Here is a 7,527-nt window from a genome sequence, read left to right as displayed (position 1 = left end):
CCATTTTCTAACTTTACCCATTCCCATTCTGACCTCTGGAAACTTCCCTTCAAACAGCTCTTGCTAAGGTTAGCCATGATCTTTAGTCACCAAATCTGATGAAAATTTTCAGTGTTAATTTAATAGCATTTGATGTTATTTACATTCCTTCTTTTAAAATCTTTCTTCTGCTCCCCTTGTTGTTTTCCTGCACGTATTTTCTAGCATATTTCCTCTACATTGGCCCTTGACTAAGATCGCCCCTCTGTCAATGTTGCAGCTCTTCACAACTTGGTCCTATACTTCTTTTTCATTATTCTATATTTTCTTCTGTCTCACACGTGCACATGCAGTCAATTAATATTTTACCTCCTTATCCCATTCTAGATCAAACATTCCGTTATGTAAGGCAGAAGCCTCTGAGTCATTATAGAAACCTTCTGGCCTGTAATCCATATACCAAATTCATCATAAAATTCTACCATTTTATGTCCTAAATATTCATTATTTTCCCCGTGACAATAGTTTATTATTAAGGTGAACCCTGATTCCCACCAGTTACTTATTATAAAGGTGAACCCTGATCCTCACAATAGGCCTATCCGTAGGATTTTTGATAGGGAGCACGGCACCAGGACTGCCCAACTTTTTGGATTCGCAGCACCAGGGATCAACAACCAGGAGAATCTGGTCGTACTGGATGAGGATGTCTTTGATCTCTTTCTTGGAAGCCTCATCCACGTATTTCTGATAATAGGCCACCAGAGCTTTGGAGGTGGACTGGAAGATTGTAAATCTGGGCCACATGACCACCACCCTTTACTCAGTCTCAGATGTCCACCCTGGCAAACAACTCCTTGCCCAGAAACAAAACAGGTGCAGTAGTTTGTATTGCTGCATGAGCAGCTCAATCTTCCAGGGCCTGCCCATTCACCCTGATGACGCTGTTGCCCCATTTGCAGTGCTCCACGGCTATGACCTTTTTCTTGCATCTGAGGACCTGCACTGGACTGCAGAGGACCCTTAGATGGCATGGTCGTGAATGTAGACAAGACCTCCTCACCAAGTGGTGCACAAATTCCTCTCTAATTCCTCCAGTTTATTTCACAAAATCCCACTGTCCCCTCTTTACCTCTATGCATACTGGCTTTGTTTTATGACCTCGGATTCATTTATCCATATCTTCTGAAGTCCATATCTTCACTAGTACCTTACATTTCGTGGATAAAGATTTCAATCAAGTAGTTTTGTGGGGGGAAAATATGATTTCTGGAATTGGGAATGCCTAGATTTGAATCTCAGATTATTTGTTATTAGCATTGTGACCTCCACTTATTATGAAAGGTTTCTCAACTTTAGTTTCCTCTTCTATGAAATATAGATAATAATACTTCCTAACAAATGTGCTGCGAAGATTAATGTCATGCTACTTACTTCCCTGAGTTGAAGTAGGATTATGTTGATTTAGTTTCTAGCTCCCAAGGTACTTAAACATATCAGGTGTTCAATAAGTATCTAATGAATGAAAGTAAAGGACAGAAAGAGGAGATAGATGAAAGGAAAGGAGAGGAGAGGGGAGGAAAGAGGAGGGGAAGGGAGGGGAGGGGAGGAGGCTATAAATGGATACATTTACAAAAGGAAGGAAAGAGAAGGGAAGGGAAAAATGCAAAGAAACTGAGAATTTCTCCTTTCCAATTCTCTCCTTTCCAAACTCCAATTTCTCTGCAAACAACAGATTACATAGACTTGAATGAATCGTTCATGAAGTGGACTAAGAAAAAAATATAGTTGATTGGGATGAAAGGGACCGGACGAGGATGGAAGAGTGTCACTCTTATGCAGTAAGGAGAAAGGAAACATTACAGATGTGTGAGAGATTATTCTAGCCTTTGCACCTCAAAGAGATTGCAGCATGAGAATGATGAGGGAAGAAACCACATATGTAGCAATGGGTCTGCATCTGGGTTCAGGGTGGGTGTGAGACAAAAAATGGGGAGGGAAACATAGAAAAATTATAAGGAAAATTGCTAAATGTTATTTACAGACTGGCTGTGAGGGATCATGTTAACTGAACAGATCAAATAAATACTGAACATCATCCCACAAGCATACATTCCCTTCTCCAACCTTCAGGTGTCCAGTCATGTTGCACAGGTTGGCCAGTTGGGAAAGTAGGATAAGGTTAATGAGCATGGTGGAATGGTGAACAGATGATTGTTTTGGGGTGGAAGACACATATGTGACATAACACATCTGGCTGATTTCTAAAGACAGGTGATCTCAGTGCATCTGGGAAGATGTGAGTAGGTCAGGGATGGAGATAAGCTTTGGGAGCAAGCTACATGTACTTGATAGTTTGTATCACTTAAAGACCCTTGAGAAGTAATTTTGTCAGTAACCGGAAGGTCAAGGGGTAATTATCTCAGAGGAATGGAATGTAGCTATGAGGGAAAGCAGGAGAGAGGACATATGGATAAGGAAAAAAAAAACCCTGAAAAATACTAGTGAAATTCTGGATAAGGGTGGGGTCTGAATAGTAAATGCCTCACTGCAGTAAGGTTAGAGGTATTTTACTACCTCTTTCCAGAATGGGGGACCAAATGGGGAAAACATGTGCCAGTCTGACATCTGGTAGTTCCTACTTCTCTAATCTGGGTGAATAAATTCTATGAATGGAGGAAAGAAGCAGTGGCCCAACTTCAAGGATTTTACATATTAAAATATGTAGGAAAGATGGGGTAAACTTATAGGAAAAGAACGTGAAAATGGGTAACATACCTTATAAAACAGAGAGAGATGTAAGTTGCCTTCTTTTTTTAAAAGCTAATTTTTATTTATTCTGAGAAAGATACAGAGAGCAAGTGGGGGAGGGGCAGAGAGAAAAGGAGACAGGATCTCAAGCAGACACCATCCACTCTGTCAGTGCAGAACCTGATGTGGGCTCAAACCCACCAACCTTGAGATCATGACCTGAGCCAAATCAAGACCTGGATGCTCAACCAACTGAGCCACCAGGCGCCCCTGTAAGTTGCCTTCTTTAGAGCACATGTGGCAGTTCTGCCTCAAAGAGCTTCTAAAGTATTACTTAAACTGAAGGTCTTCTATAACTTCATACACTCATGCAAATATGCTTCTTTTAGTTAATCCTATTACCTTATTTATTCTCCTTAGTTCAAATCTGACATAATTTGATACCTGCAGTTCTTGTAAAAAAAACATGCTTTAAATTATTTTGAATTTGATTGGGTTAAATGGCAGATAGTAGCTCAGCTTGGTACTAATAGTCACATATTTATTTATTAATCAAAATGCATACATTGCAGAATATTTAATGTTTCCCCAGTGAGAAAAGATGGAATGAAGGAATATATGTAATACAACGTATTTAACCATTTTTAATCAAAATGAAATCGCTTTCATCTTTTTAAGGGGATGATTCTCTAAGGACAGTAATGTAAAAAACTATATGAACGGTCACTAAGGCTATTTTTGTTCTGTGTTTCAGACTTAAAATATACCAGGCAAATAGAGTAAGATGCTGAAAAAATATATACTCTACCCTGATTAATGGATGCTATACATATCTTTCTGCTCTGTCTGCTTGGTTAGCTTTGTTTCAAATATGATACAGATCTTATGCTGCACAGCAGATCCAGAAATAGTCCATGTTCCTTTAAATTCAGGCAATGCATCATATTCTATTACACTGTGTCACATCAGTCTATGACAGTAAAGCATGAGTTATGTGGATATGGACCAGTAGGTGAACTAGTCCCAACACATGGACGATTTGAAGATCAAGCAAAATATTCTTGTGAAAAAATATTTAAAAAAATAGAATCATAAATAATATATAAGACACAAAGGACACTGTTTCTTATTTACTTACAAAATCAACATTCCACATAATCTTTCCAAAAAACTCTGAAAAATGCATCTTAACCACATGCATTTATATGATCTGGCTCTTAGATAAAAGTTTTTCTATGTCAAATTTCACTTTTGTTTTTTCCCAGATATTAGTTATGGGAAAGATAAATAATGCATCAGAGTCTGTCTTCATATCTTCTATGTCTAACAAAACAATAATGGGAGACATTAAAATGGAAACCAAAGAAAAGGCTTTCAAGGACAAGAAATTACGCTTGTTGTAAAAATCCATATTATTCCAGTGGGGTCTTAAGGCAGAATATGTGAGCAAATTAAATTGCTACTCATTACTATTACAATTATCATTAATTAATATTTATTGTTCCCTGATCTGCCAGGTATTGCAGAGAGTTTTAAGATGTATATAGTTTTAAGATATACATAGTTCCAAACAAGAGAGCATACAAAATGAAATAAAAAACACACTTGAGAATAACATGAGGGAACAACTAAGAAAAGAAAGATGGAAATTTAGAATATCGCAAATCTAAAGTTCTCCCATACTGATATATGATTATTTAAAATTAAACATTCAGAATGTTTAACCAAATTGAGTATGAAAAGCATGCATTGAATAGGATTGAGAAGAAACTGAGGAAGATTCCAGGTAAAGAGTAGTAATAGAAATGAAAACAAAAAACAAAACAAAACAAACAATGACAACAAAAAATACTGGCAGTTTTGGTAAACTGCTATTATGAAAATTTCTTACCTAGTGGATTATTCATGAGTTCTTTACAACACCCTTCTTTGAGCATCTATATGTCCCTAATCATGCCCTTAAACCTGCCCTTGTGACTTTGAGTAAGAATGTCAGAGCAAGGCCATAAATTATGCAGCCAGAGGAAAAAAAAATGAGCTGGAAGGGACACCAAATATGTAATACATATTTGGAGTAGGAAATGACCACATTAATTCATTTAATCATTCTTACATTCAATAAACATCAATTATCAGCTAGGTATTACAGTGTTCAACAGTCATGTGCTGAATCATATTGGAGCCTGAGGCAAAAGGAAAAATGTGTGCCCCTCTATACAACTCATCAAATATCTTCCCATATTTTGAACCCAGTGGAAAAAGTCAATAAAAACCATGGTTTTTACAATCAAAAGCATGGTTACATATAAAAACCCCACACTGCTCAATGTGTTTGCATGCCATGTTCAACCCTTATAAACCTAACCAGTGCTGGCCATAGCACTCACAGAGCTGGAAGACTGAGGATCAATTGGAAACCACTACACCAATCAGACTATAATGCAGGATCATAAAAAGAAAGAGAAATCTGTATTTAAAAAAATTTAAATATTTTGTTCATTGCGGATTTTTTCACATTTTTAAAAAATATTGCATTCAAATATTTATCTTGATTATTTAGTATTGGTGTTCCTTTCCACTTTGTATCTCATTGGCCTCACCCTACAAAGTAAAATAGGGTGTCTGAATACACTAGGGTGTCTGAATACACTAGGGTGTCTGCTCTCATAGAAGTAAAATTTTAATATAAACTTTTTTTCCAAATCAATATCCTCTAGCCTATAGTTTTTTCCTCCTTCACTGGTTCCACGTAAGCAAGCACACACACACACACACACACACACACACACAACACACACACACAAAATTGTATCTTCATCTTTACTTATAGAATTCTACATTTCCTCTCGGTGTTTTTCAGAATTTTATTTCCCAAAGTTTTAACCATGTTTTCAAATTTTTCAATTTTTCTACTGCTTCTTAAGTTTCACCAATAATTTAAATAAAAATAATTTAAATAAAAAATAAAATTAAATTTAAATCAAATAATTTAAATAAAATCTTAAATAAAAATAAAATTGCTCAGTGCTTTAGGCTTTAAGACATTATTTGACTTTTGCTCATAATGCCAGGTATCTCCCATTGATCTTTCCAAAGTCTCTCTACTCTGCTCTCTGCCATAAGAGGCTGACTCTAGATAGACTCCATCAACAAGCTTCCTTGCCTTCCATCTTAGAGTTGGATATAGTTAGTGAGGCGCACCAGCAACAGATTGGAAAGATGGAGAATGACCTCAAGATATTACTGCCCTGTCTTCTCCCCTGCCAGATCTCCTCAGTTGACTATGTTCTTCCACCACTACTTCCAAGGTAATCTCTCTCTCTCTCTCTCTCTCTCTCTCTCTCTCTGGATTTTGGTAACTGCTCCTTCTCCTCCCTTTGGGACCGAAGTGACAACAGCTGTTATTTATTTATTTATTTATTTATTTATTTATTTATTTATTTTTTACGAACTCCACCTTTTGGAATTCCCTTTCACCTCATCCACACCTTTGTAAATGGTCCCTTTAAGAATAGCAATTTTCAATTTACCTAAACAGATGTGCCATCTATTTCCGGATGGGACCTTGATTGATACTCCCATTTATCTTAGTGTCTTGATTATTTTGTTTCTCAACATCACTATGTCACTAGTTACCAATTATTTTGATGTTCACTTTTACCTCTTTGTTTTAATTTTCTATCTCCTTTTGTTAGATTTTTAAATATTTGCTAAAATATTAAGATCTTTTATTAAAGCCTTCAAATAATTTGAAACTTTGGTGCTTTAAACAAAGTATTTAGAGGAGAAGTCAACCTTATTTGATAAGAAAATCTCATTGTTTATAAACACAAAATAATCTAAAGTAATGCTTTTAAGAATTTTAAAACATTGCACTGGCTCCTGTAGTAAGAAATCATTGATTCTTGTGCAGTCCTATTTCTCTACTTACTTTCGCAATTTGATTTCTCTTTCCTTACTGCCACTTTACTCAACACGTATTTACAGGACATCAGCAGAAGACACTGAGCTAGGCACAACCAATAATACATAGGACTTTGTAGTGTCAGCTGTATGACCCTGAAAGTCCGCTTTTTTCTTTCTTATTTGGTATTTTGAATCTACAGTTACCTTGGAAACATAACTAAGCATAATAACCAGTCCTGAGTGGGAGTCTGGGGACCACCTTAGAGTAGCATGTATGGACTTTCAGTAAATTGACTTGGTGATTATTACAATTGTTTTATAGCTTTGTGAAGCCCACCCCTGAATTTACAATGATTTTTCAAAAGTTTAAAAATAAGAAGTCAGATATTAGAACCAGTGAAGTTTCATAAGCATGGATCCTATTAATAGCTTATAAATATAATTGATCTTTTATGTCATTTATGTGTGTATGGAGAACCAAATTTTCAGACAGCATCTAATAAACTTATATTCAAAATTTTTTCCATGAGGAATTTATTAATCATTGTAACCAAATATAATATCTTTCAGTCTGATAGCTCACGGGATTTATTATCTGCATTATATAGCCCAACAGTGATTTTATTTAAATTATCAATCGATAGTAATATTTTAAATCATTTTCTATTGGTTTTAAGTAAACTTACTCTTTCCATCTTTTTAAAATGTTTATGGGTGAAGAGCCTGAGACATCCAAATTCATTCTACATAACCACAGCAGACAGTGTGGTATTAGGGACATGGCAAATGTTGATGATTTATTGAACCAAATACTCACAATGTATTATGTTAAGCAAAAGGGTATAAACAGGCACACTTTGGTCTAATAACGTAATTAGACCTTTAAATTTA

General features: G+C 35.8%; 1 pseudogene; it reads right to left on the bottom strand.

Moving 5' to 3' along the window:
- Positions 1-577: 577 nt before the first annotated feature.
- Positions 578-1,013, bottom strand: LOC102963485 (annotated as a pseudogene).
- Between the last annotated feature and the right edge of the window lie 6,514 nt (positions 1,014-7,527).

Source organism: Panthera tigris, chromosome B2, assembly GCF_018350195.1.
Source record: "Panthera tigris isolate Pti1 chromosome B2, P.tigris_Pti1_mat1.1, whole genome shotgun sequence".
Lineage (NCBI taxonomy): Eukaryota > Metazoa > Chordata > Mammalia > Carnivora > Felidae > Panthera > Panthera tigris.
This window is presented reverse-complemented; position numbering and strand designations above follow the sequence as displayed.